This window comes from Temnothorax longispinosus, chromosome 12 (genome assembly GCF_030848805.1).
Source record: "Temnothorax longispinosus isolate EJ_2023e chromosome 12, Tlon_JGU_v1, whole genome shotgun sequence".
Taxonomy (NCBI): domain Eukaryota; kingdom Metazoa; phylum Arthropoda; class Insecta; order Hymenoptera; family Formicidae; genus Temnothorax; species Temnothorax longispinosus.
This window is the reverse complement of record NC_092369.1, coordinates 6,343,885-6,357,556: the sequence shown is the minus strand read 5'-3', so window position 1 is coordinate 6,357,556 and position 13,672 is coordinate 6,343,885. Positions and strand designations below refer to the sequence as shown.

General features: G+C 39.0%; 1 protein-coding gene and 1 long non-coding RNA gene across 9 annotated transcripts in view; one reads left to right on the top strand and one right to left on the bottom strand.

The window, feature by feature from the left end:
* Positions 1-13,672, top strand: part of LOC139822839 (uncharacterized) — a 273,173-nt gene that overhangs the window by 163,172 nt on the left and 96,329 nt on the right. The window lies entirely within an intron of this gene.
* The window catches only part of Mp (collagen XV/XVIII-type protein multiplexin), a 214,114-nt gene that overhangs the window by 160,789 nt on the left and 39,653 nt on the right, over positions 1-13,672 (bottom strand). The window lies entirely within an intron of this gene.

Below are 13,672 nucleotides of genomic sequence, written 5' to 3'. Positions count from 1 at the left end.
GTTATCAAAACTTATTACGATCTGAACACCTATAGGCTTGTATAATGAATATTCTTTATGCGGAAAGTAGACATGTATTTTCGAACTAGAAGCAAGGAAGATTTTTTTATTTACAAAATTGTCTTCGAATTTTTCTCATATGCGACACCTCATCGGGGACCAATTTACTTTATGCTACGTTGAAAGCGTCGTCGAGTGTGATACATTTTAATATGAAGGAGGGGAAACGAGCGGATTATTTTCACGGATCCATGAATCTTTAAAAAGTACCGTCACCCTCCGGTTAATATTTGGTGCACGGTTGTCGAGACTATTGTTGCGACCCCTCGAAATCGTACACTCTCTTACTCTCTCACTGCCGCCAAATAAAGGTATCTCGTCATATCGACTTCCTTTCCTTTTTCAAGTTTTCATATGTACTCGCGGGATCGTCGTGACGGTTAAAATTAAATCCCTCGTGGTATCCCCCGAAATTCTTTTCCCGACGTGTACGTGCATTCTTGCCGCCGTCTGCTTTGTGCATCATCCACCCGAGGTTTCATCGGATATTCTCGCACTGATGCAGCGAATGCACCCCGAATAAATCCGAATTCGAATAAATTATTTATTCGAAAAATTTCATCGCACATATATTACTTCTATTTATTACTTATATTTAGAATAATAGAGATAAGAAATTGATATCGAACGGAAAACAAAAATATATTTACTGTATCAGATATATTCGCAAAAATCTAAATTTCATAGTACTACTCTTTTTACTGCATTTGGGAGAAAGTACTTTCTATTTTCAGTTTTTTTTATGGAGATTTGATAGAAACCCGAGATATGTACAGTCTCAACTTAAAGGGGATGAAATATATTCGCGATACAGCTGTCATATCACGCGAAGATTACGTTTGTTACGTTTAACATCGGAAATCTTTCTAACAGGACACAGCATTTCCACACATTAAATTTAACGAATATATATATATATATAGTAAGGCGTGTATCAATTTAGAAGGCTTTTAGCTCGGAGTAGGATTGAATTATTCGAAGAAAAGCTCGCAATCTGTTAATTTCGAGAAAATAATGTCGCGTAAGCTGCGCAAAAGAATGAGCATACGGTAAATAGCGAACGTACTCGTAAATTTAGTTGTTACTGTTCTCTCTGCCCTTATCTAAAATTAGATCCTCCGCACAACGGATGATTCTCTCTCTTTTGTATCACCAGGAATAAGAATTCTATCATGCCGACAGAACACGCACACACATCGCGTGTTAAAAATTTCTTAGAAAATCTAAGAGAAGGTATTCCGATGGCGTGTTAACCTTCTCCTCTTGTGGATTATTTAATTAAATTAGATTATACTGTAAATCTCTCTTTCTTTCTCTCTTGATTCTTACAATGTTATCTTTGATATTTTCAAATCGTATGTTTAAAGTTAAAATGTCTCAGATAAGTAACGCACGCGCTTTAGAGAATAATATGTTGTAAGTCTAAATAATATTGAAGATATTTCTGTTTTAAATATAATACGTAACAAAATAAGTTTGTTCGGAATTTTTGATAGATCCATTTCGAGGTAAAGATTTTATAATAAATTTTATATATAATTTTTTATATGCGATAAGTAGGTCATACTTCAAATTATTCTTCCCTTATTAAAACATATTTTCTTTTTTCATTCGTTATAGACCTTTGGTTAAATATTCATAAATGTTCTATGCAAAACAATTGATGACTATAATTCGTTACAAGCGACCTTCTCTATTTTTTGCTCACTACCGGAAATATTGTCTCTGTCACCTCGACCTTAAAATCTCGCCTAACCTTACAGCCTTCAATTATCGGATTATCGACCGATTCGATATCCGCTGAAATATCGTAGTTGCACGTAGCGTTTATTAAACTCGCTGTGTAGTCGTCGTGAGAGCCGTGGGGAGGGGGGGGGGAGGGTGCAGGTTGCAGGGTGCGCGCAAAAGGGTTTGAGCTCGCAATCACGCCGGCGCGGCGTTACGCGTGCGTTTTCCGTCACGTCGCGTAAAGGGTTGTTACGTAGCGGCGAATTATAAAAAGGGTGTCCTTTTGTACAGCTCCGTTCTCTCTCGCTTTCGTACCTGTCGCCACTCCATCCTCATCCCTCGTCCCAGCATCGCTTCGACTTTCTCTTCTCCCGGCTCGGATGAAATATTTAATAAACTCGTTACGTGAGCACCCCGCTCCGAGTTGGCAGCCGACGTAATAAATCGTCAACGAAATTTTACCTCCCTCTCTTCCCGCCTTCTCTTCGCACCCTTGTCCTCTGTTCTTGGCACTTCTTTCTCTCTGTCTTTTCTTCTTTCTTCTTGACCTCGCGCACCATCTTTCTCACGCACATATCTTCGGCGTGTTCTACAATTATTCCGCGCTGTTTCGAGAAGCCGTAAAAGTTTGTCGGCAAAGTTCAGTGCTCTTACCAGCTCTCCCATCTCACGAAATGAGAATTTGCTTTCTTTTTAATTAAAAACATTTTGGGCGATCTTATTCTTTTGGTTTGTTAGATTTAGAACTATAAGGAATATGATATCATGCTTCTAATTTGTTGTGTGTGTACGAAAATTTCAGGTTTTTTAAAAAAATAAAAAGATTAAAATGTGTCTTCAATTTATATATTAAACATTTATTATAGGTACATTACATTTATAATAGTTAACATAACATATTAATAGTTAACATAAATTATAAATTATTTAAAAAGTATATACATTTTTATTTATAAAGCGTTCACAATAATCTTGAAAAAAAATTATAAAATTTATCAAAAAATGAAGAAAATTGTCCCTCTCTGGGAAGTCAATACAATTCTAATATTTTTTCATTTCTTTAGATTTAAAGAAGGTATATATTTAGGGATTACGTTTTTAATAAAGTATTTCAGATAATAAATCAAATCGTGTCGCTGTTATGAAGGAAAACATATTTTTCCTCATCAAAACATTCTCATTATGAAATTGCACGCGAACGTGCTCGCGTCTCGGAAATGTGCGTCGACGAGGCTCACAGGCTGATTGCCGCGGTGTATATCCGCCAATTAAATCCCGAATCTCATAACGAGGCGACCCGCCGAAGGATACCAGGACGACGCAGCCTCCGCATCGCGTCGCGCGCTGGGTCGGATCTTGCGTTATCGCCGCGAGGAGTGCCGGGTCGTAGCTCGCAACTGCAATAAATACGGCCGGGGAAGTTTCGGATGCGCGATTCAAGTTCGCGTGCACGCGCGCTTTAGAAACAAGTCGGCTGCGCAGTTACGAAGTCACCGGCCGACGATGCACACTAAACGACGTTAATTGGATTCGAGTCCATGTCGCGTGTGCTGCTAGCAAAGGAACCGCGAATTGTTTAGAATGATCACGCCCGAATTACTCTTGCGATTGCAGCGGAACCAGTTTCACCGCCCTCGATGGTTACTCTATGGTACGGTCGATTATAAATAATATCTGAAGATGCGTGTGGAGCAACGTTCCCAATTGTTCATCTTGAATTCTTACGCCTGAGAGTTTCTCGTGGAAAGAAACTAAAATATACTATTATACTTTTGCATCGGCTAAGATCAGGTCTTGTTTTCATTTTTGATACTGTATCATTAAGTACTTTGAATCAATTTATTCTTAAGAATAACACCTATTGTTTCGTCATAACTGCGATGCAACATGGTGCGGAAAATGAGATTTAGCGACGATGTGTTTATATTGCCGCGACTCGCCACGCTCGCGGCGTACGATATATGCATATTCTTCTTGAGAGAAGGGACAACAAACTTTACCTCGCTCGCGAGCGCGAATGCACAACGATCTGCTGCGAGGTGCAGCAGACGCGCACGTAAAGAGCAATTTGTCGCTTTCACGAGTCGCGGGGAATAAACAATGCGCCCTGTAACGCGATCTTCAAAGCGCCCCGACGCCCCGAGTCTAAGGAATATGCGTCCCACGTTTCCGCCTTAATTCAACGAAGCTTAATCCACCACGCGAATTCGATACCTCCCGCAGCCGCGCGACGAAGAGCAGAAAGAAGAACGAACCACGTCCTCGTGAGCATCCTGTAACTCGGTCCACTGTTTAACACCAACAGTATCAAGTCCGATCTCGAAGTGTCTCGAGGGTGGTTTCCGAAGGGATGACGGATGGACGGGCGATAATAACATTAATAACAATCGCGCGAGCTAGCGTTTCTGATATCTTGTAAGAGGATACGGTTTCGGCAACAGAAGGAAGAGAGGCATGAGCTTACCCTCGGGAAATTTCTTATATCCTTTATGAAAATTGTTTACGATGAATTTCGGGAAGGCCACGCGTTCCTTACGCGTGGCTTTATGCAGAACGGTCCACTTGGGTAAAATATTCGCAAAACTGCAAAATACTTTTATAAATTCTCTAATAGGTTTGTTTCTTTTGACGTTAGTTTCTTGGAGAGGTTTGACTGCAGCTATTACGTAATTTAATTTTTATATTACATAGTATTTTATCATTATATGCTTATGATAATGAAAATTCTATTGTGGCGTACACGGTAAAACATATGAAATTCGCTGGGCCGACAATGTTAATATTACGACGAACATTATTGTTCGTATCATTTAAAACAGTTTTTGTAGTAATGACATCCGCATTTAATCGGCATATATATATATATATAATTTTTTTCAATACTGCAAAACAGATTCGTGGTGTCGTCATCGCGAAAAACCATGAAAATTTGATGATGACGTATATAGTCGAAAAAACTCAAAAATAACATTGCGCGCAGATTTGCGCAATCGTTTAATCGATGCATTAAAATTCTATCAATAGACTCTTTTTATTTTAATGATCGCGTTTATTTCTGCTCCCGCAAATAAATTTGAATAGCCAGAGTAAATGTAGAAGACCGACCTATTCCTGTTAAAATGTATATAAAAATTGTATTCAAACAGAAAATAGCTATAATGATTTTATTTTCGCAAGAAATGTAACCTTATTATTCTAGTTTATCTCCGGTCTAAATATTCCCGTTTAATTTCACATGCGCAATGTGCGCGGATTGTTGCTACACACAATAAGCAAGGTGCAATGCTTGCTGCGAGCAATTCTCTGTTCGCCTTACAAAAAGAGGTTTTCCGAATAAATACGACGTAGGATCTGCAGGAAATGTACCCTCGAAGCTCGAGAATGCTAAAACACGATGCGCTTCTCTCTCATTTCTTCCTGTTTCTTCAGACCTATTGTCGGGAAAAATCAAAATGTACGGATTCATCCGCTAGCGTTATCGTTGTCGTTGTCGTCGTCGTTGTAGAAAGCGTCATGCATTTGCGTCGGGTCATCGGGCACTCATTTCCGACGTGACTCGTGGCTGCTTCCTTTTCAGCGGTGAAAACCTAGGGATGAATCCGGGACGCGCGCAGCCTCGAGCGTATTTGCGTATCGCTATGGCGAAATCACGATGGCGCGCGAAACTCTCGTCGATATTGGATGACGTCCTCCTGTTTTGTTAAGCCCAGGAGTTCCTCCTCCGCGCCCTCCTGTTCCATGAGTTATCTCGCGAAACAGCTGCGATTATTCTCTCGCGGCGGAATTGATTTGCGAAGAATCTCTGCCAACGCGGCCGGCTCTCGCAGTGCTAATCTGAAGCTATAAACCAATATTTACACTGCATATAGGATCAGTTGATTGATGATACTCTGATGGAATGCCGGTAAGAAAATGGTAGCTGATGGGAAGCCGGTAAAGAAAATGATAACTGATTCTGGCAGACCAGATCCCAGTTCCCCTGGGATAGTTGGCGCGCATTGTGTCGATGCAAATTCCTTATAAACATAGAAGAATATAGAAAATAAGAAGAACGTAGCATAGTATTTGCCTAACTTGTGACAATAAGCTCAAGTTACGTAATAAGATTCAAAAGTTTTTGGCCCAAGGATATAAAAGAGATAATCAAATGAAACAAATATTTTTTTCTTTTAATATAATTTTTTATTCCAATATTTTTCAGAAAAAAAGGAATTAATTTTTCTATGCTATTAAAAATTTAAATCAATTAATTGTTCTAAAAAAGGTATTGATATAAAGGAAGATTATATTGAAAAATAAAAATGCTGTTCACAATCTATTATACGATATCTCGCGGTGTAATAGAAGCTCTGACCTTCTTCTAAAATAAGCACAAACGAAAATAACGCTGGTGATTTAATACTGTCACTGAAAAAGATAACATTTAACCTACGGGTTGTCGTCATACGATTTTTCACGCTTTGATTATATTTTTTTTTATATTTTCTATGACGATTTTCTCGAACGCAAGTCACTGCACTTCGACGTGACTATCAGTTCGATGTTCTTTCTCTTCCTTTCCATCGCTTATCGAGAATCCTTTCTATTGATGGAATCAGGAAATTCGATGTCTCATGAGATTCCGATGTACATTGCGTCAGCATGCATTCTGCATACGAATAAAAAAGATCGTTTCCATCCTTTATCTATCCCCTCGTACAACAATAGAAAGATAACGATTTTTCGTATGTTTCCCATTCGGTCCTCTTATCACAAAAGAATCAAGCCATTAAGATTCAAAAGCAAAATTTTTAATTTTTAAAATTGTAAGGCAAATATATATTTGAAATCATTAGTAAGCAAAAAGGCCAAAAAGAAACATACTGTTATTTTAGCGGTTGGTTTTTTCGTAACAATTAAGGAGAAATTATATTTTCGCAACAACGTAATATAAATTTTGCGATAATTAAAAATGCCATATCTTTAACTTCGTCGTAGTAATTTTGGCATAACAAGACTAGCTTTGAAATATCTATTATTCGATTAAAAGTTGGTTGGAATACTCGAGTACAAGGCGGATCGTATGCGCTGAAAAAACATACGTTGTCTTTATTAAAATGAATCGTAATGAATTATAAAAGTTGAAAGTTCTCTTTGGAATTATTTTGCTTCCGTTTCAACTACAACAACTACGGCTCTCTCAAACCGGACGAATGCAACTGTAGACGACAGTATAATTAAATTTTCAATGGCGGACGTTATTAAATATTAAACGGGGAGTATTTGTGAGATCTGTCCGTTGGCTGACGTGGATCGCGCTATTTTAGATAAAAATTGGCACAGTTGGTGACAGCAGAGTATATAATATGATATTCATAATATTCATATTGCAATATTTGTATTATAGAATCTTGTAAACGAGAATAAAGTGACGAATTTATGTAAATATCGATTGTTCGATAAGTCCAAAGTGAAATCTTTCTTGCATTAAATTTTGATAAATCTTTATGATATACGCAATATTACAATATTTCTATATTTTCAATTACAGTTCAGAAAAAAAACATTAGTGTAGATATAAACAGACAGAAAGCTTTAAAACAATAATTATTTTAGAATGTATTTGTATATAATTCTAAATTAAATTAAATTCTAGATTAATTTTATACGCAGATAATACAAAATATAAATGTACGTCTTACAAGTTAGCGGAACGAAGTGAACAGAACCAATTTTAACTAATAGTTTTATTTGTTGCTCATTTTTTGCTAAAAAAAGTTGCCAAAGAAAACAATTTGTTGTTCTGTAAGATAAATTGCATGTTATCTTTTTTAACCCTAGGTATACACTAGGTCTTATTTTGCCTATTATACACTGTGGGGTCTTGGGGTCTCCAATTTGATTGGAGATTGCGAAATGCACTTTAATTTATATGAAAATAACGCGCAAAAATGTTTACTATTTCCAGTTTGCGTTATCTTTTCTATTCTCTTATTCGTCCGAGTTCCTTTTATCGAGTTAACCGGTTATCTTCTCCGCTCTCGCATGTTCTATTTCGTTTTCGACTGCAGACACTGATGCGCCTGCAGAGAGCTTAATATAATAATGCATAACACAGAAACAGGTGCGCATACACAACGTGTGCACGGTCGTTTAATATCTTGCTGAGAAACAAACAGATGATAGGAATAAATATGTGGACGAAAGACTGGAGAGCGCTCTACAACATTATAATACCGTGAAGGACATTACAGTCGAATGATATTGTTTAACGAAAATTACGAAATTTAATCCAGTATAATATCATTTATTAATGCATCTGCGTAATGACTAGTGTATTTGCTATTCGAAATGTTATATATATATATATATATATATATATATATATATATGTATGTATATAATAATATGGAATGTCAGTCAATGCAGTTCGATATCATTTGCATTGTTAAAATGATATGACAATAGGATTTATTAACATTACTATCGTAAATGTTTCAAATTATATGCGTTGTTTTGTTGGTTCGTGAACACTAGAAACTACCTGACATAATCGTTACTTTAAATTCCTCGTATTTCATTTGGCGTATTTCAATTTTAACGTAGCCGAAAGTTAAAAATATAACTGATTCTAGTCTCATAAGTCTTTGTGTTATTCAGTTGCTAGATTGAATACGCTTGTGAAAGATATTCTTAGTCCGAGGCCAAGGACAATTCGACGGAATTGAATAAGATGAAATTTATATATTTTCGGTGTAACAGTGTAACGAATACATAATGACAAACTGTTTTTGACGAGTAGCCTACAAGGTATTCTTTATATCTCTAGTTATGGAATTATATTTGCATACGACAAGAAAATTCGCTTGGACCGCGAAAAGATTTTCAAGATATACCGTAATAAAGTTATCAATTTCTTTTTTAAATCAGGATTATTTCTTCATCGTTTTATTTAGCGATACTGAGCGAAAGCATAAAGAATTTTTAATAAGTTATGGAAAAAGCAAGTTGATCATCCATTATTAATATACGAATTAGGAAGTTTAGAAAGCTTTTAAAAGTCCTTCTTCGCAATCATGTTCTGATATTCATTACAATTCCGTGAGAAAAAAATTTACTGCAGCTTTTAGTTTGTAAACGTCGAGTAGTTTAATTTAGTTCAGTTTATTAGAGGTGCTTCATACCGTTGATTAAAGCAACATGTATATGCAAACATTATTTCTTTCGCAGCTTTCCCTCGATAATCTAGCGCGCTCGGCGAAAATGCAGCCGGACGTTATCATGTTATTCAAATTAGCCGTCTAGACGATCGTACGGGCCAATTTTCCGGCTTTCCGCGGCGCCAATTAAAACGATTTTCCTACGGTGCTTTCAACGCCGCATCCGGTAGCCAATTGCGGGCAAGCAATTTCCTGTGTGTCTGAGAAGAATTTGGGTGACACCCACAATACACGGTTGTTTGGGGACCAGCCAAATGAGAGCGAAGAATTACGATATCGGTCTAAATTCGCGAATGTATGTGTGTGTGTATGTGTATCGAGTTTCCGATTACGTTTTCTTATTGATCGAGTGACGCTTATTCGCGTCATTTTAATTCGAAGAATAAACAGAATTTCACAAGATGACTATAACGGTTTCAGTAGAGAAAATTTCTATCTATTTCATAAAAATATTATGTATTGTACAAAATGTTTAAGAAACTGAGATACGTAAGAAATCTAGAACAGTTATATAAGTAGAAAATAAAGGTAAGATACAACAAGGATAATAAAATCATTTCGATGTTAAGATAGCTCCTGAAAACCTTTATAAAAATACTTGCTATATTTTCCGTGATGAGGATAAAGTAATTTCGTAATTAATAAATGGATTCCATTGAACGTAATGATTTCGCGGAAATGTTTATCATCCTTTTAAATGCCCAAGCGGAGATTGTTATCTTCGCGTTCACGTAGCGTTTGTAACGATATAGATCGTTCTTTAAAGCCCTCTCGACCCTTTAGAGCACGTCTGTCAAAGTCATCAGCACTGCGATCGTACAGCGGCGAGCGTTTCAAACTGGCACGAAATAATCCGGTGTAATTAGCCAGCGCCGATTAATTACCTTGATCTCTATCTTAACAGCCGGACGTATCCCGTCCATCGCCTTTAATGTCGCTCGTTGGTCCCCGTTGGCAGCGACCGGTGATGTCGCCATTCGGATCTCAAACGAGCCAACAAAAAGGCACCTCTAACGAACGAATCGTCGCTCGGTTTCTAATCCCACGGAAATTGATTTCGTTATCTCCCGACGGATTTCGCGTGTCGTTTCGACGACTATAACCAATCGTCGGGGCGAGAACGAGATACGAACGAGATCTCCCGCTGCAGCTTCGATTTCGCCGATCTAGAAGTCCCTCGATTTTCTCCTCGTGGAAGCTTGGAAATTCGATCTTATAATACTCGGACTTACGTCGCCGTCGTTTCTTTAGACACGTACACGTGTGCCCGGCAATCCGGATTAAATTTCATTGTTTGCATATGCACTGGGTGACGTAATAAAATACGTCGCGAACGATCGGCAACCGGAAGTAATCACGTTTATCCGGAGGATTGTTTGCGCGCGCACCCGTGGGCGTAAGCGGCGTAAGCATTGCAGCTACGGCGGAAATTTCGCGTTCTAGTGTATTTATCAGATTTATTCATTTTCTTTTATTATTATTCTGCGCTGAGAGAAAACGCGAACCTACGTTTCACGGTAGGAATACAATTCTCCCGGCGATTATTGATTTCGAATGGTAACGATAAACTCTGTAAACCTATTCTCTCCCATCTCTCTGCAATTCTTTATGGTGGTATTTCATCTCTCGCGCGCACACTTTTATTCTACGTTTGATATAATATATACCGATGCTTTAGACCCGTAATATATATGTGTCAATATCATAGGTACAGGGAAATAAATGCCTTATATATCGGAAGATATGACATTTCTTCCTTTTACCTTCCAAGTCGCAGAACGGACGCTCTTGTCCTAAGATATTGATATCCATCCATATAGACACATCATTTTTCCGTACTGAAGCAGCCGGTAATTCTCAAAAGCGAATTATTTTAACAATAATTAACAAGTCGTTGTCGACTAATCTCTAGTTAAAATATAATTTTGCATTTGCGCTTTTCCGACACGATGTAATTATGCGAAGAGAACCGGGGAAACGATCATTTCGCTATGAAATCATTTTCACCAGGAGCACATCATTCTTCTTGCTTGACGCGAAGAAAGAACGGCCGCGACGACGCGATAAATAATCCGTTTCCGTACGCGCGCCTTTGTCACCAGGTGACAATCGTTCGCGATATCACCTTTTCGCGATTGCCGTGCTTGTTTTTTCTCCCTGCCTCCCTCCCTCGGGATTCGATCGCGCTCGATTCCATTTCACGTCGGCGACAAAGACGATTCGTCAAAAAAAAGGGATGAAGGAGAGAAGGAAAGGAACGAGCGGTCGATCCGCCTGAGCGAATGACGAGTGCGCCTTTATCGGGCCGCATTTATCACGAGTGGTTCCCGTGTGCACGAGTCGTGCGACGGCGATGCGGTGGCGTTCGTGGGTGGTGGAAGAAAAAAATACGGGGAGGGTAGGGTTGTGGGCGGAAGGGAAGGAGGCAGGAGGGTAACGGCCACGGGAGAGAATCTCGGGGAAGATAATCGCGAAGTTTGAATACGATTCTCCCCGCGGCTACGACCCGGTCGAGGATATCCGTGAGATATTACAGGCGTCGTTTGTTCGAGGGTTGCTATCCCTCTCGGCAGTTTTCCTTAGACCCTATCCCCACCGGCTTTTTCCTCCCTCGTTCGCCACCGTTCTTTCGCGGGCCGTTCTTTCAGCATCTCCATCCCTTCATCACTTCGGCTCGCTTCTTCGGGGGGTAAACTAATCTCCGGGCATCATGCGCTATCGCTATCGCTATCGCTTCGCTTTCCGAAGAGATTTAATTTGTTTAAAGGTTTATCGCGGGAATTGAAAGTTGGACACGGTGTATCGCGGATACTTCTGCAACAATCTCTTAAAAGCGATTCTGATATCTTATAGAGTGTAATGATCTTAAGTATAAAATTGTATCATTGAAAGGTTTGTGCAAACTTTATGGTATTAGATTATTTAATAAAAGATGAAAGCTCTGCTGTCTGGATCAAGTAGTTTGAGATTAAAAATATGAATATTGAGAAATCTATTTAATATATCTGCGTTACACTACCGCAATTTTTGTAACAATAATATGAGCACATGAGTAAATATCGTCATATTCGACGGTATCCCGCATTTTTAAAAAATTTTTGCGATAAGCAGAAAACTAACGGCGTTCCATAACAACGATTTTTAATCTCGCAGCCACGGTGTCTCGGAGAAGATAATCGGGAAGTTTGAATACGACTCGCCGGCGGCTATAAGGTAGTCGAGGATGCTCCTGAGATATTACAAGCATCGTTTGTTCCGGGGAGCCCTCCGCCTACACTGCCTGTACTCTTTCACAGTTTTCATTTTTAGCCTCATCGTATAGCTTCTTTGCTTTCATTTCTCTCTCTCTCTCTCTCGCTCTCTCTGTCTTTCTCTGTCTCTTTCTTTCTATCTCTTTATCCATGTACTTTTTTCTAACAAGAGTCGCTCAAATGATCACGAAAACGATTAAGATCCGCAATTCCGCGAAAGCAGACGCGACAGCGAGAAATATCCTACGAGCAGGAGAAAAGAAGAGAGATCAAGGAAATACGGACAGGATGAGGAAGGAGATAAGTGGCCTCAGGAAAACGGAGCGTGAAAGAAGCGTCCCGAAGCTCTCTCCTATGTTTTCGCTCTTGCCGTTGCCGGATGGGGAATATCCCGCGAAGGCTGCAGTTTATTCTCGCTAATATTTAATCGTAGGACTTTCTGACAATCCGGTATTTCGGTACGAGCCAGGCAATGTGTCTTTACATATGTGCGAGTTATGTAAATGCATCGGTTGACCTCCGCCGTGCTCTGTTTGCACTTCCCTCAGACTTCCCTCTTCGCGATTGTATGCCCGGCTTTCCTCCACCCTACCTTATGCACCTTCTGCGCCTGATAGGTAATTCCTAGAATCCTTTAATCTATACGTATGCTGCGCATACACGAGACAACTTCTCCCTCTGTTCCTTAAACAGTGACGAGTTGCCTCGTACAAACTCCTAATCTATCTATAGTGAGCGTGAGTAATTATTTTGCCTTTCTCATTGTAACTGCTTAGATGAGGCTTGTGGTGCCTCGGGCGAATGCAGCTGACGCTTTAAATCAACGTCTTTCAGTCAGTTGCATCTCAGCATTTAGTGCACGTGTGAGACGAGGCTAGCGATTCTAATCTTTATACCTTTTTTCGAAAATTACTATTCTGTGTGTATATCGATGTTTTTATATTGTATTAAATTTTATTAAGATTTTTAAAGTAAAATTGGCTAAAACATCGAAGAGACTAAAGTACTTGGTGCTAAAATTAATGGTTAAATTATTTCCTTTATATTTATCTGTAAAACTTTATACTGATCGCAATCTTTATGAACGCTTCCCATCTGATAGTACGTACTGACGTTCGTATCTCGGATTGACGTGTCTATGAATTCTAATTGCGCTAACGACACTCGTGCAATGGAGAAAGTTTTTGGCGGAAAATTATTCTCGCTAGAGATAAAACCGATTTCGGGAAGCCAGAAGTCACGTCCGGCGAGGAAAAGTCAGGGCACCATCGTAAAAGTGGCTCTCCAGGCTGTGATAAGAGAAAATTATCGAACTTTCCCAAGTTATGGCATAATGTAGAATCTCGAACTCCGACCCTTTCGGCTATTCTTTCAGTGACCGCTATTGGGTGGAAAATGAAAGATGAGTCTGTAATCAAAAATATGGTCTGAGCT